This window comes from Neovison vison, chromosome 1 (genome assembly GCF_020171115.1).
Source record: "Neovison vison isolate M4711 chromosome 1, ASM_NN_V1, whole genome shotgun sequence".
In the NCBI taxonomy this organism is placed as follows: Eukaryota; Metazoa; Chordata; class Mammalia; order Carnivora; family Mustelidae; genus Neogale; species Neogale vison.
In genome coordinates this window covers 286917025-286942581 of record NC_058091.1, presented here as the reverse complement: position 1 = coordinate 286942581, position 25557 = coordinate 286917025, and the positions used below count along the sequence as shown (strand labels likewise).

General features: G+C 42.2%; 1 long non-coding RNA gene across 1 annotated transcript in view; it reads left to right on the top strand.

Annotated features, from left to right (window-relative positions):
* The window catches only part of LOC122902243, a 99091-nt gene extending 82855 nt beyond the window's left edge, over positions 1–16236 (top strand). The window contains exons 2-3 of the long non-coding RNA XR_006383780.1: positions 15740–15785; positions 16174–16236. This is a non-coding gene — a long non-coding RNA (uncharacterized LOC122902243). The remainder of the gene's footprint in view (positions 1–15739; positions 15786–16173) is intronic.
* Positions 16237–25557: the final 9321 nt, after the last annotated feature.

Here is a 25557-nt window from a genome sequence, read left to right as displayed (position 1 = left end):
AAATGTGAATGAGGAAAAGAACAGAGGCATGACTGGCAAAACCAGATCCCATGAACACAGTTCAGACGTGATAGAGAACATGATGGTCGTGTCATGTAATCACTTTCCAGCCCGGCAAACCCATGCTCCACTCCCACCGTCGGCTGCCAAAAGGGGTCCAGCCAACTGTGGGTTCTGAGTGGGGGCTGGGCTGGGCTAACAGCCAGGAGTGCAGTGTGGTTGCGGGAGCCGAAGGTGTGATCATCCCCCAGTGACCAGTCTGGCTGGCTCTTCTTTCTCTATTCTCTTCTTACTACCTTACAGCTCTGGGGGGCGGGGGGCACTTTGCCTATGTTGTCACCTGCCTAATTCCAACATAATGTCCCAAAGGCAGGGAGAGGGTGGGGCGGGCACGCTGTGAAGGGTCTGAAATGTGCTACAGCATGAAATACAGGTAGGTGAAGTCAGCTACATACACTGTGAAATTCAGTTTAGAAATTGAGTTGTTAAGCTACATCGCACCTTTTGTTTATTAAAACAAACATATCTGTTAGCACTCAGCGGTGGCGAAAGCTGCCTTCCCAGTTATTCCTCTCATCCTCAACCCCTTGGATTTGCCAGTGGGAAATCTGCCCCTTTCCCTTCCTGCCTGGGCTTTCTTCCCAGTCTTCCCATCTCCCCTCCTGCTCGTACCCACCCATCTCCTTCCCCACGTCCCTTCCCTCCCTTCACACCCACTCCTCTAAGTCATCTCTCTTACAGCTGCTATGTGATGGTAAATGAAAATGAAAAGTGTAAAAAAAAAAAGTATAAAAGTGACTTCCTCCCTTCTCCTTTTTTTTTTAAATTTATTTGACAGAGAGAGACACAGTGAGTGAGGGAACACAAGCAGGGGGAGTGAGAGAGGGAGAAGCAGGCTCCCCACAGAGCAGCCAGATGTGGGGCTTGATCCCAGGACCCTGGGATCATGACCTGAGCCAAAGACAGATGCTTAACGACTGAGCCACCCAGGATCTCCCCTTCTCCTAACTTTTTTCCAGGGTGTAGGAATATGCACGCCAACATTCTTCCCCTCCCACAAGGTTTGTATATGTTGAGTTGGAAATGGTGCCATGCCACCACAAACCTTTCAGAGCAAGGATGTTAATGGAGATCTTCTCTTATCTATAAGTTCTAGGGTGCCCTATGTTTAGGAGAAACATGAATGACAAGAAATCAAGCATAATGAATTTCCTTTTTTAAAAATTAGTTTCAGAGGTGAGATTGAGGGATTCGTCAATTTTCAGAAGGATACTTCTATATAGTAACCTGTTGCCGCAAAAATGCCGCATAACAAATAAGCCCCGGAACTCAGTGGGATTATTTATTCCTGCTCACACAGCTGTAGGTCAGCTGGAGGCAACTGATCCAGGCTGGGCTGGGCCGGGCTCCAGGCTGCAGGTTGGTTGCAGTTCTGTTCTGAGTCTCTTCTCACCCTTGGACCAGTGGGATTCTCGAGCGTGCTCTTCTCATAGAAGGGACAGAAATCCGACTGGCCAAACACAGTTCAAACCTCTGTTTGCGCCATATGTTCTAATATCTCACTGGGCAAAGCATGTCACATGGCCACAACCCAAGTCAGAGGATGGGGGAGTACACTTTGCTTCAAGTAGGAAGACCTGTGAAGTCACGTGATAAACAGTATAAATATGGACAGGGATGAAAAACTGGGGTCACTGAACTCAGTCTACTCCATCCCCATCTCCTGGGACAGGAGCTGCCACACTAAAGCCACACTAAAGCCACACTAAAGCCAGGAATAGCCAAGATTTAGACAAAACCTTCATTTTGTTAAGCGCTGGTGGCATAAGGGGCCCTCTTGAGGCAGAGGCAATAGGGTGGGAAATAAATCAGGCACAGGGGCGGCCAGGATACTATCTGCTTCATTCCATGACCTTCAGGCTGTCAGCTGTCTACTTACAGCCTCCATTTTTCACCTGTAGAATGGGCATAAGGGAGAGAAGGGAACAGAAGGAAGTACATGGAATCTGAGTTCTTTCCAGATTTTATGTTTAAAAAAAAAGTTAAAAATTCTTAGTTCCCTTGCCCCTCTCTCCCACCAACACTGTATTCACCCAGCAAGAGCTCAGCCCAACTTTCTGCTTACCAGAACCCAAGCAGGCTCAGTGTTCCTGAAGGGAATCACACACAGCATTGAGCAGCCCACTTCAAACTTACGGCCAGTAGCTCGAATGAACTCTCACCACTGAACGGCATCCTGCATTTTTCTAATAAATACATAGTCCAACCTTATCTCTCCTCACATTGCCAATATTTTTTCCTTGCCTCGTGGTCATTAGGCAACCTCACCCCATAACTTTGTAGAAAATGCAGAAGTGATCAAAATAAAAATACCTCACTTTCCCTCCCATCTCACCAGCGGACCTTCAGCTCTGCTCACTTCCTCTGCCCGCAGCTGAAAGGAGCAGCCGCAGCTCAGGCAGCCATGAAGGCCATGTAACATGAGCAAGAAATAGGCCTTTGTTGGGGTGCCTGGGTGGCTCAGTCGGCGAGGCGTCTTCCTTCAGCTCGGGTCATGGTCGGGGTCCTGGGATGGAGCCAAATCAGGCTCCTGCTCAGTGGGAGTCTCCTTCTACCCCTCTCCACCACTCATGCTCCCTTACAGGTAAATAAATTTTTAAAAATATTTTTTAAAAAAATAGGTCTTTGTATTTGGTATACTCCTGAGACTTTGGAGTTATTTGTTAATTCAGCATTAGTGAACTCATTCATAATTAATGAAAGCTAATTTTTTTAAATTTTTTGCCCTTTATCAAATTAATACATATGGTGAAACATCTTCGTCACTGACAGAGTCCGTGATCTAGAGTTAGAAGACCCACATTTGAAATCTAGACCTGACATTGGGTTTGTTATCTTGGATAAATCATTTGACCTCTAAACCTCATTTTCCTGGTTTTTAAATTGGAAATAATAAAATGTTGTGGGTTTTTTTTTCTTTTTGGATTACTGTTGTTATTTTTCCTACTAGATCCAATACTCACACTTACTTCCACATTTTGTTCTCTCGCTGTTGAGCACATACCAGGCACTGGGGCCCAGCACCTTCCATGGATTTAATCATCACCATAATGTCATGAAATAAATTTATTATTCCCATTTACAAACGTAGAACTCAGGATCTTGCAATATTAAGGAATCTGGCCATGGCCACATGGCAAATAAGGGTAGATACCAGGACATCTGCAGAAGCTCAATGTATTGAATGTAGCAAGAATTTCAACTTTACAGTTAGAAAAGAAATATAAAAAATGAATTTATAAACTCCAACTCATACCTTTTAGAAAACTATTTTTTTTGTTTTAAGATTCACCGTTCTGAATTAAAATACCTACACAACAGCATTGTACCTAGGTGAGAATTACGCTGTATTTGGTTGTGTCTAGATTAAAAACTATTTTTTCTTGCTTTCACCACGAGATGGCGCCTAAAGGCCAGCAAGCGCTAACAAGCCCATCGTGTTTGGTCCTGTCCCTTCCACTTGCTGCGCGGCCAAATATTCTGGCCCTTTCACGATAGACCTCACACAGGGCTCATACCAGAGGGTCCAAGCTGGACAACTGGTCAGCGTCCACTGGGCTGCAGACGTCGGCACACCTTAGGCCAGCTCTCGGACTGCATTTAGAATTTTTTCCCGTAGATTTGTTAACATTTTTCCAAGTCCATTTACCTTGGAAACTTTGTTTCTATAGAAATTTTAAGAGTTCCTCAACCCAGAAATGACACACCTGTCCACTTCTGACCAAGATATTTTATTACAAATGTCACCATTTAATGCAATAAGGTAGATACTGAATATAACCTGCTGACCAGTAAGACAGCCACTGAGGTTCTCTCCAGGACAGATTCTAGAGTTTTAAGACTTTAAGGACCTCTTCAGGGGTAAGACCTTCACAGTTTTGGGCACAGGAAGCTAATCCCCTATGTTGGGGAGAAGTGACAGGTGACCACTAACTGTATCTAGAATATTTTTTCAGGGAACGGGAGAGGGTTCTTTTTGAATGAAGATGGTAACAATCCAGTTTGCTCTGTTGTTGCTTTAGTTCTAGCTTTAGGTGATCTTAATCCCACGTATCTGGCATCGGTGGCCACTTTAAGATTTCATCACTGCTCATTCCTGTAGATAAAGTACTAAAGGCTTTTATTAAAATGTGTGTATGTGCAAATGCATGTGGGTGCGTGGTCATAGGAAAGGTAACACATTAAGTTATTAGCAGTCATAAATAAAGACCAATGCATCAAATTTTATTACCTAGAAGGTAAATGAATGAGACCTAAGAGAGATACATTTTGAAAACGGGTATAAAGAAAGGCTACATGAACATTTCTTGGAAATGGAGAAGCCATAGCAGCCAGGGGTCAAGGTTCCTGGGCTTGAGGGAGGACTGAATGGGAATGGAGGAGGAGGGAGCAGTACAAATGTTGATCACTCTGACACAATTCTGACTCTCAGACCTAGAAGTGGGATGAGTTTTAAATGTGAGAAAGTAAAATAGGTTGGCTATTTCATCAGTTTTATCAATTGAATTTCAGAAAGATTCACATTGGTATCAAAAAATTATAGGAAAGGTGACAGAAATTATGTGAATTGTAAAGCATCATGTGTAGTCTCCATAAGACTTTCACTTTTTTCCCTTCCCATTGTTTGAATTTGAATACTTTCAGGTTGCATGGTGGATTGATGGTATAGGACATCTGAGGTATGGAAGAATCTGCTGGCTCAGATTGATGGAATTTCACCACATTTGGGCATTGGGGGGAATTATTTTACAAGGTGGAAGGTTTTTGCATTGTCCTAGAATGGACAACCAGTGTCAGCATGGATGAAGTCAAGTGGCAGCCATGTTAGGACGGTTGGTGGCATCAGAGCAGCAGATGAGTCTGCACGTGGTGAGCCATCACCCTTCCCCCTCCTCCCCCAATAACGGAGATCATGTGCTGAGTACCTACTCTGTGCTGACTTAGGGTCCTCCTCCAAGCATGCTGGCCACCAAGCCAGCTTGTCACATGGCAAGGTACCGACGTACCATCCACTTCCCTCAGGGTCTTCAGGGGACTCTTCACACAGAATGCAGCACAGTGCACTCCCTGGAGTTGTATAAAGTGGTGACCTTCTCCCTCTCTTGCCTCTTATTGACCTCACACCTGCCAGATTCCATGGAGATTGGCCAACTTTTCCAAGGCATAGGTCAACTTTTCAAGGCTCACTCTTCTGGGGTCAAGAAGGGAGGAGTTTGGTCTCTCAAGAAGCTGAGTGGGTGGGAAGAGACGGAGTGCAAGCTTGAACTCATGTTGTGTAAAGGAGACAAAAGAGGCTCTAGGGGCCAGAATGGGGTAAGGGGCTTTGGGAAATACAGGAACTCCCTTCCCTACTGGCCAGAGCCAGAGAGGAGGGGAACCGCCCCCTCCCCCCCAGCAAAAATGTCTCAATTCAGGATAGTTTCAGAGAACCCAAATGAGTAGTACATATGGTTAACACATTTCAGGAATTTAGAGGGATGAAAAGGTTTTGTGGAATAAGTAATATTATTTCTTCCAATATGCTTTGCTTGTTTGCTTGCCTTTTCTTTCCTTTTTTTTTTTTTTAACTTTGCGTCTATATTGCTTTTATAATCAAAGAAGGCAATAGCTGTTTCTTTTCAACAAAATTACTCAAGTGTGTGGACAAAAAGAGGTGGCAACATCAATACACACCATTAGTTTATTAATAATTATTTACATTGATAATAATGACAATAATTTACATACATCTAATTATATAGTAATTATAATTTAAAAAGATTAATTTACACTAATTATTGTTGATGCGGAGAATGAATGAGCATCAGCCATGGCATGGGATATATTCACCTCTTTCCAGATGTGTGTCCAAGGGGAGGAGGTCTGGCATCTGGACCATCAGGACATGGGAGCTTCTTATTTTCAAAAGTTTGTCATGTCATGTTAACATCTGTGCTTGGTATATCCAACCCGTTAGTAATTATTAACTGAACTGAAAAGCACCGTTTTGATATTCAATAAACCTCTGGTTTGAGGCAAGGTTTTTATTATGGAAATTCTCTTTTCCTGACACACCAGTGTTACTTTGATGTGTTCTGGTTTGAGATTCAGAGACCCAAATGCTACCCAGGTTTCTAAGCTTACAGACTTTGGAACCTCCAGCATATCCACTTGAAAATGTGGCCTTTCAAATTAATAAGATTTTGTCTGAGCTGTTTGAACTCATAATACAGCAATAGCAAAGAGAACGGGTCCCATCACGTCTGAAAAGCCCTGGGCAGTTGGCATTTTTAGCCCACATTATTCTCTCCTGGGGACAGAATTTCTTCATATCAGTATACACATGAAAAATGTGGGAGAAAAAGTCCACATTTCGTGTCTTTTCTTCCTTGCGTGTTCCTCAACCTCCTTTCTCCCCTGTCTCTGCAATTCCATAACTGTGTGACTTAGAGAAGTTCTGTCAAGTGCTTGGAGATTTCAGTGTGGAGGAAAGATGTCACAGAAAATGAAGTTGCGATGGTGGCAGCCCTGCTCTTTCAATGTGAAACTTTTTGAGCATGAGGAGCACAGACTTTTTCAGCAGCAAATGAAAATGAGATGAACAAAATAGTTTTTGACTCATTCGAATAACACTGGCAAGTGATTTCCTGTGGCACGCCTGTGGTTAAGAAAGCCATACTTAGTTTCCTCTGCAAGATGAACCAGAAATGTAAAAAGAAATATTAGTTCTGGAGTGGTAGTGGCTTCCGAATTTGGAGCTCTGAAGATTTTGAAATCATTCAACTTATTCAGAGATGAGAACATTGATACCTAGGTAAGTAAAAAGGTTCGTGGAAGACCATCCAGAAAGTGGAAAAGTCAAGCTCAGAACCTGGTCTCCAGCTCCCAGTCAGGACCATGTGTCATTAGATTTTATTGCCTTGTTCTGTCTCCGGTGAGGGTTTGAGTTCATTCAACCTCTCTCTTCCACTAAGATGTGCTTCACGGTAGCATCAGAATTTGGGTGCCATTTTGACATAAAGCTAATGTCTTCTAATCTCTGCAAGTTGTATAAAGAGCCATGGAGAAAGAAAGGCCATCCCGCTGGCTGAACAATGGGGAACATGAGGAAGAATTACAAAGAAATGAAGACATTGGATTTTAGGAAGTACTGATATGAAAGTTTCAGTGTATGCTCTTGAGCATTTTTGTTTTTTTAATTTTTCTGATTCCACCTCTTTGCAGACTGAAATGTTCAGTGCTTGGATTCCATTTCCCAGTTGAAATTCCAATTCAGCGAAGCTGAGATGAAGCTCTGTGTTGACTCTTGTTTTAGTATGAACTAAGTGTCCTATCTATGCCAACTTGTTCATTTTTTTCTTTTCTGTGCATTAATGATGCCTTCTTTTTGCCTTGAAATTTAGCTATTCTACTTGCCACAGTCTAAACAATTCTCCAATCAAATAGTCCTGCCTAGCACAATACCTCCTCTCAGAAAGGCAAAAACATAGATATGGAGCAAACAAAGTGCAACTGTGTTAAAGTTGTTTAATAGCAGGCCAATGTGCAGCTCGCCATTGGGGAGGGGGGGTTGCAGAGGAGAGGGGGCAGGGTGGAGAGGAGGCGGGGTCATCCACAGTAAGAGCTAGGATTTTGTTTCAGAAACAAAGAACATCTTTTTTAAAAGGATAGGTGGGATAATACGGGCTCCAGCATTAGGGAGAGAAAACTTATCTGGAAAAGTTAAGCAGATGGATGGCTATTGCCGTGGAGATTGTTAGCTGCCTGGGGTGTAGCTCTCTGGGAGTCTCTGTGACATTTGGGTGTGCTCATTTGATGGGTGAGGGTGTCTTACCAGCCCAGTGAGACCTGAGGTATAAATCCTAGAGAGTCTTCATATCCTTGAAATGGTTGCATGTCATGAGGAAGTTCATTCTTTCCTGGTCAGGGAAAAAGGAATTCTTGGTTGGGGGCAGGGGATCATGGAGCCGTCTGGGAAAAGTGGCCTGAAGCTAAGGAAGGGAGTTTTTAACAATGAGCCATTGATGATGAAGGATTTCAGAGACGAGGCAGAGAAGATATTAATGGAAACCGTGTATGGGTGGTGGGGCAAAGCAGAATGGGATCACATCATAAGTGCCCCCAATACAAATAGTGTTCTGGCTTTTCATCTTTAGGCTTCTATGGAAATGTATGCTTCCTGACTCTTGCATGTGCAAATCAGCTGAATGTCACAGAAAGAGATGTGTTCCTTCTCCTCTTGAGCTCTGTGAAGCCCTAGATGGAGGGAGTTTTTGAAGTCAAACTGTAAACTTTCTTTTGGTGAGATTCATTTATTAAAAATGGCAATGACCAAAAAAAAAAAAAAAAAATGGCAATGATAGTAGGCTGTCAAATATTGCCAAATCATGGGTACAAACTGAAAACTTTGAGAGTTAATTAGTCATTTCCCCTAAATTATGTTTTTATTTTGAGGAAAACTTAAATCTTCATTTCTCTTTCATTGCTACAGTGTCTTTCTTTTTTTTTTTAATTAATTAATTTATTTTTATTTCTTTTCAGCGTAACAGTATTCATTGTTTTTGTACCACACCCAGTGCTCCATGCAATCCGTGCCCTCTCTAATACCAACCAGCTGGTTCCCCCAACCTCCCACCCTCACTCCTTCAAAACCCTCGGATTGTTTTTCAGAGTCCATAGTCTCTCATGGTTCACCTCCCCTTCCAATTTCCCTCAACTCCCTTCTCCTCTCCATCTCCACTTGTCCTCCATGCTATTTGTTATGCTCCACAAATAAGTGAAACCATATGACAATTGACTCTCTCTGCTTGACTTATTTCACTCAGCATCATCTCTTCCAGTCCCGTCCATGTTGCTACAAAAGTTGGGTATTCGTCCTTTCTGATGGAGGCATAATACTCCATAGTGTACATAGACCACATCTCCCTTATCCATTCATTCATTGAAGGGCATCTTGGTTCTTTCCACAGTTTGGCGACCATGGCCATTGCTGCTATAAACATTGGGGTACAGATGGCCCTTCTTTTCACTACATCGCTACAGTGTCTTTCCACTATATTTGATGAGCTTTGTCCTGGTGACACAGAAATATTCATGTCCCTTTTGCTGGGACCTACTTCTGAGCCAGGCTCAATTTTATAAACCAGAGCTAGTTTCATCATCTGTCTCAGGAATTCGCAAATATTGGGGTACATAAGTTTCCACTGAAAGCCCACTAATATGACTTTTTAGGCCCCACTCCAGAGATTGGGAATCAGAAGATGAGGGGCTCAGGGACCTGCACTGTGACAGACACTCTGGGTGATCCTGATTCTCATGCAGCTGGTCTACCAGCCACACTTTGAGAAACACTGCCTTGCTCTATCTCCTTCCTGTCACTGTCTCCTTGTGCTCATCCTGTACTCCCTCCATTTCCCACTGCCACACAAAACTCTTCTGGATTCCTGTGACCCCAGACTTTCTCCAAGTCCATTCCACACGTCAACGGCACCCGAGTGCTTGCCCAACCTCTCCCACCCTTTAGCATCAGTCTCTAATTCCACCTGCTCTAGAATGGCCTCTGAAGGCAAGCAGAGGGAGAAAGGAGATTGGTAATAGCTGTGCTTTAGGGAGTCTCCCAATAGGTGATCGCAACCATCTCTTTCGTCCTTCTAGTACAAAACGAAACAGCTGGGCAATGCCAATAGTTCTCCCACTTGTTTCAGAAGCAGAGTACCTACAAGGCTTTATGTAATGCTAGAATTTACCATTTACTTACTCCCAGGATATGAACTAGGCTTTGATAGGACAATGGCTAGGTCATAAAAAGGCAGCACTTCTATCTGGTGCTCCCAACTGCCAGTATGCTCACACAAGGAACCCAGTCTCCACATTGTGAAGAAGCCCAACTCTAATGCGAGGCAATCACTCTGTGATGAAGGAAGCTGTGTCCCCCAGGTATATGGTTGGTTGGGTTGAGGGACAGGAAAATTTTGCTCTGTCAGAATTGGGACATTCTCTTCCTATCTACACTTGTGTTGCTGAGCTTAGATATGTTTCATTTATGTCCATTTAGGTTTCTTTTGGTTTTTTGTTTTTGTTTTATGGCAGCCCTGGTTATTATAATACAGAGTTTTTATTTTATTCTAAATACAATGGAAAACCCTTTGGGTGTTTTAAGACAAGACAAGACATGGAGCTATTTATATTTTTATAAAGGTAATCCTGACATTATGAAGCATGGGTTGTGTAGACAAATAAGGAATCTGGGAGCCTGTAGGAGGTTATTTTAGGAAAAACATGGTAATGGTGTGGGCAAAGGTGGTACCAGTGGAGATAAAGATTACTGGACAGATTTGGGATGTGCTTTGGAGGAAGGGGTGATAGGATCTCCCATTGGATTTGTCATGGGGAGACAAAAAGTGTTCTCTTAGCTTTTCCCCTTGATTTCCTGGTTGGAAAATAGAGTGTTTCACTGAGATGGTTAAGATGGAGGGAGGAGTAACTTTGGGCTAGGGAGATGCAGAAATCAATAGTTCTCTTTTCAGAACCCATTAGTCATCCTCATAGGTATATTAAGTCCAAAGAGGGGTAAGTGTGGGGTGGAGGAGACAGGTCGGGGCTGGAAATGTAAATCCAAGCATCGTTGGCATACTTAAATGCTGCTTAAAGTCTTGGGACTGGCTGAGGCCAGGGAAAGGGGCAGTTCGGAAAGTGAGGTGAGCAGGGGAAAAGCCATGGACGGTCTCTGTCTGGTGGGACAGATGGAGGGGCCCAGGGGGCTAAGAAGGAGAGCTGAGAGAGGTCCGCATGTTTATGTAAATGAGGAGTAAATGAATAGACGAAAAAGAAGGTAGAGGAGGAAAGAAATAAGCACAGAAGCAGAGTCCTTGAGGCAGCAAAGGAGGCCAGAGCCAGAGCACAAATAGAGGACTGATCTTTCACCGGAACAGGGACAGAGTGGGACGAACAGGCATGGGGCACAGACCGTGCAGGCACAGAGGCCGTGGGCGGGCAGATTTAGTGGGGGAAGATGGAAGAGTTTGGCTTGAGTCACTTGCTATGAACCCACTCATTTGTTTATTTGATAGCCCTTATGGAAAGCCTGTTTGTAGAAGTGAATTGGCCTCCAGGAGGATCAGAGAAGTTTAGGCTGGCTTTATGGGAAGGTGTTTGCATTGCAGAATTAATGAACTCAGAGCTTAGACTGTCCTGAGCAAATAAGGAGGTAAATAATAATTATCTTCAGAAATTCTCCCTCCCCACCGTTCTTTGCTGTTTCTCCCACCTCCTCATCCATTTGCTCAACATTCTCATAGTCCTTGGACAGCTCAGGTCAAAAAAGAAAGCATCCAATAAACTTTTCGATCCCAAGCTAGAAGGGCTTGAGTGTCGCACTTCCCAGGACTGTTTGCCTTTTTCAAGAGCTTTCTGGGAGAAGAGAAGGCAGTTCCCAAAACAAATCCCCAGTGAGGAAATTCAGGCATGGAGAGGATTTGCAGGGAGTGGCTTTCCACTCTTAAATCCCGGTGGAGACAACAATCATCAAACAGTGACAGGACTGAGAAACAAAACATCAACGGAACCACAGTTGACACATCGGATTACTATTCACAGAGGCTTTCTGTTTTATCTTTCAAAGTATTTAACTGTGACATACATGAACCATCCTGGATACAGGAAGACAAGAAGGGGAAGGAGGGAAGAAAGAAAATATATTCTTTGGCACAGTTTATCATAGTTTATTGACTCTCTCTGGGTATGCAGTAATACTTCTCTAATAATCCAGTTATATATTTAGTAGCAATCCCGGTGGGAGTGTTCAAGCATTGGGATTATAACGTATTCTAGATCAAAGAGGACTTGGTATGAAAGCTGGCTTGGTTATCACCATGAGTCATGCACTTATCTTTAATAATAAGAGATACAGTTTCAGACAAAGTGTTTATATGTGTTATATCAGAGGTAAAGTAAAGAAATATAGCATGGCTATTTCCTAATAAGGAGAAAAGCAGACTCATTCAACACGCACGACGTTAAGGTCAATGGCAGGCAGTAGTAGCTATCATAGTGCAGTTGAACATCTACTATGTGCCCAACAGAATCTAATTTTGCCCATCTGATTATTTTCATTTCATATTTTTTTAAAAGCCCATGATTTCATTAAAGGAATTGTAAGTTTGCAGATTTTGGAAGGTCAGGAATAAGGAAGCCCTCAAAACTTGCAAAGGGCAAGGGACAGTGATCTTTAGCAGTAGAATTTTGTCAAGTCTAAAGAATATGTGGTTGCTGTGTAGATTTCTGCCCAACTCCCCCGTCTCCACCCAAGCCAAAGAGTACAACATACTCGCCCTCTGCATTTGTTTTGTCTCAGTTCTACATCTCTGAACTATTTCCTGATTCTCCATAGATGGTGAATGCTGTGTAATGAAAATAGTTTATAAGTCAACCTACCCTGCTGTAGAGAGTTCTCCCTCAGCTTTAGCCTATGCCTGGCCCCTTAGCATTAGCCAGCAGCTCACATAGAAGAACGTGCTATTTTAGGTGGAGCGACTCTGGTGTACAGAAGTTGACAGTATCTGAATGACAAAACCTGCATTTGAATCTCATCTTGGCTGTTTTATTAGCTGTGTGGCCTTGGACAAGTCCCTTAGCCTCTCTGATCCTCAATTCCTCATTAGAAAAATAAGGAAATACTGACCTTGGGAGAAACCAATTGGGAAGTGTATATGAGCATACATACTTGGTAAATGAAAAAGGGACATTGACTTTAATGATTTTTAGCATCTCTCTTTTGGAAGGAAGTGGGCCAACGAAGAAAGAAAGAGAGAAGGAGAAAAGGAGTTGGGAGAGAAAGTACTTTGAGGACTGGCAATTGTTTTATACAAATGGGAAACATTTGATTACTGGCTATAACAACGAATCAACTTCCGTGAATATAATCACAATAACTAGCTAACAGTTCTCACTCTCCCCCCTCCCCAGTAGATTTTTATATCTGCCCCACCGAAACTTTTGTGAAGATGTAAAATCGCAGATTGCATCGTCTCCTTCTAGGGCTAATCCTGATAGGGGAAAAAGAAAATGTCGAGATTTTGGATAATTCGGTAGCTGACCAAGAGCCCCCAGGTAACTGAGAATTGGCTATTTCCACTGTATGCTTCATGCTAGTTGGCATGATGGCCAGTCCCGGTGACACACAGTCAGGCACCCTGCACCTACACCCTTGCCCCGCCCCAGACACAAGGCACAGTGTCTGACCTTGACCTAAGTTCTGCCAAGTTCAGGACAGTCTGGGTTGCATTCAGTGCGTGAACTCTGTGTGTGCTTGTCGTGTATGCTTCATACACGTTTAAATATAAGTCTGCTTTCTAATGGCTGCGGGGAAAATGAGGCTCTCACTTCCTTGACACAGAATCTAGAAACTGATTCCACTAGGGTTTCTGAAAAAGTGTCATTAGAATGATTTTTAGACTATGAACTTAGTAATAACCAATAATATAATTAGTAAGTGAAATTTATCACGTATGTATCATGGAGTTATAAAATATATCTATGATTACATGAGATCTATTTAGCCTTTCCTGGAGCTTATTTGGTGCCGTCTTAAATTTTGAATAAGTTGGTATTTGAATTCTCAGAAGATTTAAGGAATAAAACTCTCCCATTCTTTGCATTATTCTGGATGCTACAGCAATGGAATAAATAATGCTATCAGTCAATGCTTGTGCTAGGAAGGTGTGATTTCTTTTACTCTCGGGCAGAAACCACATGTCAGGGGGCTCATTAGTAAGGAGAGATGCCAATATCATTTCAGAAGAACGTGGCTGGAGAATTCAGCACTTTCTGAGAATAAATAGGGTCAGCGGCCACCAGCTACCTGTCCACATCTTTGGCCCTTCTCCTTGGTCTGAGAATGGAATGAGGTGGTTTTCCCAGAGGCCACTCTGTCACTTTCCATGTGTGTCATCACACAGGAGGTGAGAACTCAGCCCTCAGCCAGTGAGCTGGCTTCCTGGGAGCAGGCACAGGAATGGGTCCAAGTACCGATCTGATGCTGAAGGCTGCTGATTCCCAGAGACGACAGCCCACCTCCCTTGGGGGGCTTCATCACACAGTTTCCCTGTCCATTCTTTTCATGTATGATTAGTTGGGCTATAGAAGAGGCACCACCTTCGGAAATAGCGGAAACAAGCATGTGGATGGATTTGCCAAAATCTGCCTTCCGACACAACAGAAGAACAGGGACGATCGCTGAGGGCCAAGAAAGGACAAGACACAGGGGCTGTGTGCTGGAAACGGAGCAAGTGTGTTTGCTGTAGAATGAAGCCTGCGTGTTTTGATGCAGGTTAAGGAGGGGACAGAAATCCTAGTGCCCGGAGCAGATGGCCACTCTTCGGCCTTGGCCCTGCTGCACGCACAAATATTCCTGAGGTCAGAATCACACTCCGTCCAAGATGCAGGGAATTACTGAACATTCCCAGTGTGAAAGAGTCTGACCAAAAGCACATTATTTTTTCCCCTTTTAAGCCATTAGGGGGCACCTGGTGGCTCAGTGCGTTGAGCCTCTGACTCTTGATTATGGCTCAGATCCTGGTGATTTCAGGGTCTTAAAATTGAGCCCCAGTGAGACTCCCCACTCAGGGTGGAGTCTGCATGTCTCCCTCTCCCGCTGCCCCTCCTCCTACTTATGCTCTCCTGCTCTCTCTCAAATAAATAAATAAATATTTAAAACAAACCAACCATTGGTGGTGGCCCAAGTCTTGGGCAGGTCAGGTGACCTGGCAGCCCAAGGTGGGGGCATTGGACAGCCCCAAACCAGTCTTGAAGGGCTGAACTGTTGCCCTAGGGCTCAGATTCTTAAAAAAGGTTTCTTGGTATCCAAGTTACCAAGTTCGAGATAAATTCTTTTTGTTATACAAGCTCATTCATATGAAACCATTTTCCTTAAAACTGAAGTTTCTAGAAAAGAGTCTTGTTGTTGGCAGGGGACTGTTTCCTTTCTGAAAGGTACAGTATGCACTATTTCAGGACTTTCTTCCACTCTCTTGAATCACGAAGTCTCCTGTGGCAGAGAGACTGGGTAATCCCTACCCACACCCTGCCCGTTTGCTCTCAGGCCCACAGTGGGGCTGCCTGTCTCAGCCTCCCTGGCGGTTATGTGGGAATGGTCCTCAAGCTTCACCAGACTTCCCAGTGGAGTCTCTGTCCTGGGGATAGTGGGGTCCAAGACAGAAGGACTCTGTGGTCCCCAATGACTGCTTGGAGCAGACTCCTCCCCTTCCTTCCTTCCTACTCCCACTCTCCCACAGAAAGATCTTTCTGTATCATTATGTAAGCTCACATTCTGCTGTGATGCGAGTGCGAAATCAACAGACGTGAACGGCCTGTTTTAGCGGTCAGGCTAGGATGGGTACATTCCAGTAGTAGGGTAAATAGGGAGGAAGCTCACATTCAAGTTGATATTAACATTCTGAAAGCTTTCTGCATCTTGCTGGCAGGTATCTGGCTCCTGGGCATTCACCTCTGTGATCCTGAGCAGAATGAAAGCCCCTCATTCCCTAGCATTCTTAGACCCAGCTCTCCTGTGGCTGTATCTGTGTCCACCCTGGGCAGGGGCATGACGGACCTGGCATGGGCAGAACCTGCTTCCATACACACGGGATACTTTAAGCAGTACACCGTGGAACACTCAACAGCATTCTGTCATTTTTCTTTTCAGATTGATATTTCTTCCAATGCAGAAGCTGCGGCATCGAAAAAAACAGGTATTTATTTTTTAACGTTTGCTTTAAAACAAAAAGAAATTTTGATGTGGTCATCAGATTTGGTAATTAAATGACTTAGGAGATGGATCGCCAGTGGTCAAGCATATGCTTCTGGCTATAAGTTCAGCTATAAACGACTTTTTTTTCCCCTTTGCTTTTCCTGATTTGTTTAACTGGAAAATATTTTTCTGTGGTTCTATTTTAATGGGCTGCTAATGATGTTCTAAGTATTTGCTTGTACATTAGTGGAGAGCAGTGGGTTCGTAAGCCTAATGAGGTTGATGGTTATGGAAATACAAATTAAAATCACATCTGTAACATACATGAGTCTTTTTAAACCTCAGTCTACTTACTAGTAAATAATGCACCGGTGTTGTTTGACTTTTAGACTTTTGCGGAGACACGTGGGCAAACAAAACACTTTAACAAGTATTCCTAGTTTCCAACACTTGAACTTCAAGGAAGCAGGTAAGGCTCTTAAAATCGGCTTTGTTCTTAAGCTACCCAAATCTTTTTGGGGTATCCTGTTTTTAAACTGTTAAAATAATTTAATTTATTGTTGAATAGATAATAACGCTTATAATGTCCAAACAATATAAAAGATCATCTAGTGAAAAAAGCAAGTCTTACTTTCTCCCTGGCCTTCTAGAAACCTAGTTTCCCTCTATAGAAGTCACCACTGTTACCCATTTCCTATACAGTTGTCCCTTGACCAACAAGGCAGTTAGGGGCTCACCGCCTCTCACCGTGGAGTCAAAAATCCATGTGTAACTTTGGTTCCAAAAACCTAACACTAATAGCCAACTATGACCAGAAGCCTTACTGATAACAATTGATTAACACGTATTTTGTATGTAATGTGCTATATAATGTATATTTACAATAAAGTAAGCTAGAGAAAAGAAAATATTATTAAGAAAATGATAAAGAAGAAAACATATATTTATTGTACTATAGTTATTGAAAAAACAAATCTGCATATAAATGGACCTGTACGGTTCAAACCTGTGTTGTTCAAGAGTCAACCATGTATCATTTCAAAAGTATTCTAGGGGTATTTAATGAACATGTATATATTCATTTTCTACACAAATGTAATATTATATGATAAATACTCTTGGGACCTTTTTTTTTTTTAATATATCAACACTGTCTAGAAGATCTTTCTGTATCATTATGTAAGGAACTTCCTCCATTTTCTGTATAATATTTCATTTCACCACGTACCATGTTCTGTTTAACGAGTCCCTATTAAGGAACATTTAAGTGGTTTCCAGTCTGTGGCTATCACAATGTTCCAGTGAGGAACCATGCCCAGTAATGCCATTTTGTGCATGTGAGAGTGCCTTTTAACTAAATACCAAGGAGCAGAAGTTAGGGGCATTTTAAATCTGACAGATACCATGAAGGACGACTGTTACATAATAATGTCTTGGCAATGACTTGTGTGCGACTCCGCCATTAGGGAAAACTTCCCCCAGAGAACTCCCATGATGCACAGAGCCAGCAACCTGTTTGGCCTTTCTGGGCCAAACTGAAGGGCTAAGTAGAAACAACAGCCTAGACCTAAAGATAGAGAATTTACCAGATGCAGAGACGGTGGGGCTTGGGGGAGGCGGGGTGGGGGTAGGTATGAGAGGAGTGAGGGGGATGGGCTGGTGACGTTTAGAATTAAGGCCAGCCTGGCTGAAGGTGCCAGGAAATGCACAGATTGGGAGAGGGCAGCTACCTGGAAAAGATTATTGTAGAAATGTGGAGAGAGAGAGAGAGCAGCCCCACAGGGCTTGAAGTTAGAAGACCTACATTTGAGTTCTGGCTCCGCCTCTTACTAGAACTGTGTGACCGTGGACAAATTAAGGTAGCAGTGCTTACTTTAGAGGGTCGTTGTGAGGGAGAAAGAAAGGGCGCACGCGAAAATGCCGGTAAACAGTATGAACTTCCCAACTGTTAGCGGAATCTGAATGAATTTAGGTTTTGACATGTTTAGGCATGAAGGATACTCACCATGGAAAGTTCTCAGAACATCAACTCCACAGGAGCAGCGGTGTGTCTGCCTTATTCACTGCTCTGTCCCCTTGGCCCAGAGCTATGACCAACTCTGAATAGGGGCCCGAAGAACATTCACTGAATGAATGAAGTTCAGGTCATCTCTGCACAACTGGGGAAGGACATGGAAGTGCAAAGAGAGAGGCTGGTTATGGCTGGAGATAGAGTTTTGAGAGTCATACATTTATAATCATGAGTCCTAACATAAGGAAAACCTAACAATGTAGATATTTTATGAAAATGTGTTGATTGAATGTATAAATGAAGGAATGCACCTTTCATGATGCTTTCAGAAATTATTTCATGAACTAGATGGACTCCCCACTCCTAGAAGTTGAAGGAAAGAGTTTTGTTTTTTTTTAAATATTTATATGGGGATGCCTGGGTGGTTCAGTTGACTTCTCCCTTTGGCTTAGGTCATGCTCCCAGGATCCTTGGATTGAGTCTTGCATCAGGCTCCTTGCTCAGCAGGGAACCTGCTTCTCCCTCTGCCTGCTGCTTCTCCTGTTTGTGTGCATGCTCTCTTTCCCTCTCTCTCTCTAATAAATAAATAAAAATCTTCAAAAACGAAATATTTATATTACAGCAATTTGATGGTTAACAAAGTTACTCCATATTTTATTTTTCTGTAGTTTTTAACTATTTTTTGACCCATATTCTGGTTGAAATAGATTAATGTGTTCTAGTTCCCTTTGGTTGGCTACATAACTTTAAAGCCTGCTTTGAGCATTAGTGGGGTTTATGTCTCCATATGGGAATGTATAGATAAGAAGGAAATTCCTCAAACTTTGTCACCAATCAGGGATCAGGTTTTCAAAATTAAATTAGGAAATTAGGTTAGATGGTCTTGAATGCCTTTTTCTGCCCTAAAAGTATAGAATTCTGTGAACAAAATCACAAGGGGATGACAGGGGACTGAAAAAAAAAAAAACCCAAAGTCTCTGTGGGAGCGAAGCCTCATTACATTTGGGAGGTGATAATAAACACCTCTCATTTATAGAGTGTTTACTAAAAGTCAGGCCTCACTTACTTTACTCCACTTAATCCTTGCAAGCCCTATAAAAGGGTTGTTGGAAATTCCACCTGGTGCCTAGCAGCTGGAAAGGAGGAGATTTTCTAAGCACATACCAGGATCCGATGCAACAAAGTTGCCAACAATAATAACCTTTGTAAAAGTAATTGCTGCCCCAAGTCAAAGAACTGTCTTCCACCGAGTTGAAAGGCTTGTTAAATCTGGGGGTGGTCTCTCCAGACACAAAGACATGCAGAGATAATGTCATCTTTGACTCTGAAGGACTGGGTTCCGAATGACTCGGAAGCTTGTGCTGTTATGACCTCACGAGCTGGGCTGTTTTGCTGGTCCTTTGCCTTTCTCTAGAATCAGTTCTTTCCTTCATTGGCGATGCTGTCTCCCATCTGTCTGTTTTCTACTGCTGTTGTGAACTGGCCTGAGCCAATTTGACAGTGTAGAGTTCTCAGGTTCTTTTATTCATGTTGGACGTATAGCCATCCTCAGAGGTGGGGGAGGACTACAGATCTCCAAGCCCGTCATCATGCTACAAGGAAGAAAAGCCAGACTTAGACAGAGTATGCTGCTCCACAGTTATTGACAGGCAGGCATGAAAGCATGCAACTCAATGACTTCAGATCTTTGCCCTTTTAAATACTCCAATTACTCCCCATTTAAATAGCTCATTTGGGGCAAATGGCATAACATTGTAGAGACAGGGTTCAGTTAACCTTGTAGTTGCCATCAGATAAGCAGAATCCTCCATGCCAACAGTGGACTTGGCGCTATTTTAGAATTCAGCCTTGGGAAACATTTAATATGTTGAAAAGGTTTTTAATCCTTAAACCCTGTCCATTCAAGGACAGGCAGTGTTTCCACACTATTCTAGCTTAGCAGTTGACAGACCCCAGTGTACGGCCCAAATCTGGTCTGTGCTTGTCAATAAAGTTTAATTGGAACACAGCCATCCCAATTCATTTACATATTGTCTGTGGCTCGTTTTGTGCTACAGTGGCAGAGGAGCTGAGGGATTGTGACAGAGGTCATTTACCTGAAAAGCCAAAAACAACAGCAAACCTTTACTAAACAGGTTTTCTGGGGACATCTGGGTGGCTCAGTCATTTAAGTGTCTGCCTTCAGCTCAGGTCATGATCCCAGGGTCCTGGGATCGAGTCCTGCATCAGGCTCCCTGCTCAGTGGGGAGCCTGCTTCTCTCTCTCCCTCTGCCTCTCCCCCTGCTTATACTCTCTCTCTCTCTGACAAATAAATAAAATTGAAATCTTTAAGGAAAGAAAGGGATTTTCTGACCACTGCCCCAGCCAATCCACATGTATTAAGTAGTGCTGTTTTTGGACAATGAAAACCCATCGCTAATAGGTATTTTGCTACTTAGCAAAATCTCTGGTATGGATCGGGGATAGAGCTGAGTGCTTACAGCCTCTGAAGTATAGACTACTTATTCGTTACTAGATGACACCCCTGAGATGTGCAAGTCCTGCTTGGGCAATAAGAGCCTCAGAGTATTTATTAAAACTAACATACTTTTCCAGAACTCTGTCAATTTTGAAATTTTACAAGTAAATAGCAATCATCATCACATTTCCTTTTATTGCTTCTCAAAGCCCATTTTCATTAGTGATTATGATTAAACCTTCAGATATTCTTATATCAATAACAATATTAAGCCCAGAATTTGAAAAGTATCTTATCCAAGTGAATCCCAATGCAATAGCTAAGATAGAGCAGGTTTATAATTATCCCATTTTATAGCAAAATAAGCCCAAGGTCTGAAAATATATCTCATTTTTTCATAGTTGCAGAATTGGTTGACTCTGAAGCCCTTCATTTTCCAGGTGTGATAGTCTGTCCTCTACACCACAGTAACTTCCCAGTCACCGTTCATGGATCACACTTTCGGAGTAAACTGTAAATTTTTAATTTTCAGTCAATAGAAATGTAGTCCCTCTTTAGAGGAAAAAAATAATAACATTCTTAGGGGCACCTGGGTGGCTCAGTGGGTTAAAGCCTCCGTCTTCAGCTCAGGTCATGATCCCAGGGTCCTGGGATCGAGTCCTGCATCGGGCTCTTTGCTCAGCGGAAAGCCTGCTTCCCACTACTGCCCCACCTGCCTGCCTCTCCACCTACTTGTGATCTCTGTCAAATAAATAAAAATTTTTTAAAAAATATAACATTCTTAGAAATGTCTTGACTGTTTTGCAAACTAACTTCACCTCCTTTCTTCACTATTTTTTTTTTTTTTTTAAATTCTTGAAGTTGTGGAGTCACCATTGAGCTGCAGGACTGGTTCCTGGGGCAGGACGAAATTTCCCAGAAGAATCAATGGAATGAAGGTAAATGTTAAAAATAGATATGTTTCATCAACTACATAAAATGAGACCCTACAGGTTCAAAGAAGCCCTTGAAGGACCACCGTGACTTAGAAGCCTATAACTATAGCAAAGGGTAACAAGGCTCCAGTGCTAGTCATAGATTCATAGATGCTAAAAGAGGAAGAAGCTCATTATTAGGTCAACAGATTCACTCCACTCCACCCTTACAATGCTGGATTGTTCTCTCCGATGTGTTTGACTGCATGGGAAGTTCACTTACTATTAATTGGTTAGAGGTTATTAGAGCTGGCATGGTGTCTCCCTAGCCTTTTCTTAGCCGCTTATGCCATGGCTCTGACCCTCAGTTATCCATAATTTATTTCTCCCCATCCCATGATACCATCTTGGCTGGATTAAGCCCATAATTGGTGCTGGTGCATTTTGCCTCTTTCCCCTTCAGGCTGAGCTGGAGCCTTTCCTCCAAGACAGTCCCTTCACATACATGGGCTCCAATGGACCCCCGTTACTACTGAAACTTATAAGGAAGAAAAAGGGGGGGCCAGATATTATATTCAGGAATAAGACTATTAAGATTTGAGCTCAGGAAGTACGTTAGAGCTCTCTCCAGACCCCAGAGTGATTATCTGCCGGTATTCAGGCATAAGTCATACAACTGTTTGGATTTTAATAGCAAATGAGTGGCCCCATTGGAAACTTTTTAAATTCTAAATAACTTTAAAGCAACAACTTAATGGTGTAAAAAGACAAACATAATTTCAAGTGTGAGTCCATTGGTAAATATTACAACAGCAGTAATGTTAGGAGAAATCCTTGTGTGTGTTGAAAAGACGTAAGCCTCTTAAAGACAGCTTCTCATTTCTGAACATCTGGGAATCCTCTGTGTGATTCTTTTAGTCGACTTTTGATGATACATGGAAATTACACTATCAGTGTTGGGAACAAGACAAGACTTTGAAAAATCTGAGTTTGAGACTAAATATTTATGACCCATTCTCAGCAGAAAAAGGGAAAACACAATGAAATCTTGAATACTGATTTTGGGGGAGAAAATAAATTAATTTTTAAAATAATTTATTTTTCTTAGAATACCAACATTAGGATTATGTAGTGAATCTTTCAAGATGGGTTAGATTATCCTGTGGTAACACACAACCTCAAAATCTCAGTGCCTTAAAAACAAAAACAAACCCAGATCTATTTTTTATCCGTGTGACATATCCATTGTGAGTGTTGACGTCACTCTGGGGCCCAGGACTGCGTGAAACATGGCTCATTATTGTGACAGACAATGCAAATTTTGGAAGGGCTTGGAAAGGCAATTAAGTGCTCCAGCCCAAAGTCATGTTTTCCCTCAACTCATTCACCAGCATTGGTCACATGCCCCACTCAATCACAAGGGGCCAGGAAGTGAAATCCTACCAAGTACCCAGAAGACAGAGAGCTAAAAATATTTGAAAAATAGTGCTGAAGACTTCCACATGTCATTAAAATTGAAAGGATAAAATTTGATCTGGAATATGTTCAAAAGTATGCACGTCAGATGCTTCTAGTAATAATGATCTCCGACTTTATAAAAATGAACACTCACTACATTAAGAAGCTCTTCCCAGTGGTTCCCCACACTTGGGAGAATGAACATCAGGCTTTCCCCCAAAGTATAAAAAATACTGATGCCTGGTTCCCACTCCAGAGAGTCTCATTTAATTAGTTTGAGATGCATCTTGGGTTTCCAGTTTTTTTGGTTTTGTTTTGTTTTTTGTTTTGTAAGCTCTTTAAGGTACACCTAGAATAGAAAATCATTAGTCTATTTTACGGGTTGGGATTTTAGGATGACTTTGAACTCCAGTATTACCCACCCATCTGTGTGGTCTTAAGTCAACTTCTTTGGGTCTCCATTTTATTATCTATGAAATTAGGAATGGAGTGACTTCTACAGATCCTTCCAGCCTTAACAATCTCTTCTAGACCACTGACTTCCATTTAGAAAGTGTTTCAAACCTCAAGTTAATGTGTAAGTGCAGCCAGATTACTTTGGAAGTCAATCTGGTTAAGTTCCTATAGTTTCAATAATGGAATAAGGGCAATAATTGGAAAAAAGTCTTTATGAGCTAAGTAGTTGTATTTTCCCACTGAACCAGGAAGCTGGACCAGACTCGAGAATAAAGTCATGTTATAAAAAAAGATAGGGAGTTAACTTGATCTCTTGGTTACATGTGGACCGAGGGTGAACTTCCTGATCTGAAATGAAAAAATTGTATTACCTAAGGCTATTCAGATAAAAATAAATTTTAAAAAGCCGCTTCCCTCAATTCTTCTTGCTGAAAATGAAAAGTTAAAGGTTTCACAATTTCTTCACCATGTAATCCTATCTCAGCGCTGTCCGTGTCTTAATAGTGTATTGATTGGCTCCTACACCCACTATCTTTAAAGAAGCATTATCACTCTGTTGGGCCAAACATGAGAAACTACTTTTAAAGACCTTTTTAAGAGCTTTTTGATTTTTCAAAAGCTTCTTGGGGGCTTATTGAGGTTCTCTGGCAGCTGGAATTAAGTCTACAATGCTCTTTCTCTATTTCTGACACAGCGGATTCATCTGGAGCCGGCAAGTTATCAATGACTCACAGGAGGGAGACGATAAGGAGGCCCTCGAGATAAATTCATGTGGTAATTAGTTACATGGACACCTGTATTCTTCGGCTCTTTCTAAGTGCTACCATTGCATTAGAAACTTGCGATAATTATCAATAGCCATCTTAAATATGCGACGTTGACTCCACCACCAAGGGGTAGAAAGTGAGAAGAAGAGAAGATGAATTGTAAAAATTAAAACTGTTAGTGCGGAAAATAGCACTAAATTGGCTTTCAATTATCAAAATGCCTGGCAAGCTGAAATAAGACAAAAACCTCCATTTATAACTCCGCTGTAGTTACTCATTGTCTGTATCTCTCTTCTTCAATTATTGAAAAAGAGCATCAGAATAATTTTTATTGAATGCTTAGAAAAATATTTGGTGATGATGGACCAAGATGTTATCACTTTGGGTAGTGGTATTGTGGGTGGGTCTTTTATCTTTCTTTGGGAATCTCTGTGTTTTACCACTTTTCTCCACGAGGCATATATATTTTTTGGAACTGGCTTCACTCCTCCCTGTGTTCTGGGGAAAATTACTTAACCACCCTGAGCCTCATTCTGTACCTCAAAATGAAGATAATAATAGTATCTATGCCAAAGTGTTGTAGTAAATATTAAGTCTCAACCACATGAAATAACTAATATTGGACCATCTTTTGACTGATGAAAATTGTAAGTTGAAATGGTTCAGCATAATATTATTTTTTTAAACCAAATTATTTCTTTTTTCTTTTTAAGATTTTATTTTATTTATTTATTTGAGAGAGAGAGTGAGAAAGAGAGAGAGAGCATGAGAGGAGAGAGGTCAGCGGGAGAAGCAGACTCCTTGCCAAGCAGGGGAGCCTGATGTGGGACTCAATCCGGGGACTCCAGGATCATGACCTGAGCAGAAGACAGCCACTTAACCAACTGAGCCACCCAGGCACCCCCAGCATAATATTAAACACTTAGCTTTATACCTGACAAATACTGAGCACTCAGGAAATATTAACTATGAAAGAATGTTAAGGAAATATAGAGAGAAGAAAGTGAAAAAGTAGAAAATAAATGATATGCAATCTTTTAAACATCTGGCTAATTGAGGTATAATTTATGTACAGTACACAGTTCTAGAAACTCCAAAAATTGAGTTGGCAAACTCATACAATTAGGTAACCACAGTCGATATACAAAACAGTTCTATCTTCCCCCTCCTCCCACCACAGCCCCTCACAACTGCTAATCTTTCTAATGTCCCTATAGTTTTGCCTTTAATATGGATTCCCCCTTACTTTAATTCCCATATATGTTGATTTGTGTACTTCTTATGTGGATGGACAGCTGCCCCTTCGGAGGCAGACAGGAAACCCATCCCTCTGGCTGGCCACTAACGGAAGTCACTTGAGGGAAGGTCTCTTTCAGTTTGCTCCGAAGGGTGAAAATGTGGGTTCAGGCTATGGAGGGGGGCAGCAAAAGACATTTGCTGAGCTTTACCTTTACACCTCGCTCGTTCACGGCTCCGCGGGGAGAGGAGACAGGAACGTGTGCAGCTAGGCCATTCAGTGACTTTTCCAAGCTCACCATGGTTTTTAAATTGATCTTTTCTGTTGATGGAAACATACACACCTGTTGGTCAGAGGTCTCATGACCTAAGGATCAATTTAAACCCCAGATCCCCAAGTAGAATTGAACCAAGAGTCCTCCTCTGTTCAGCTCTCCTTTGAGAAAAATGCCCACCCATAAATGTCAGCAAAG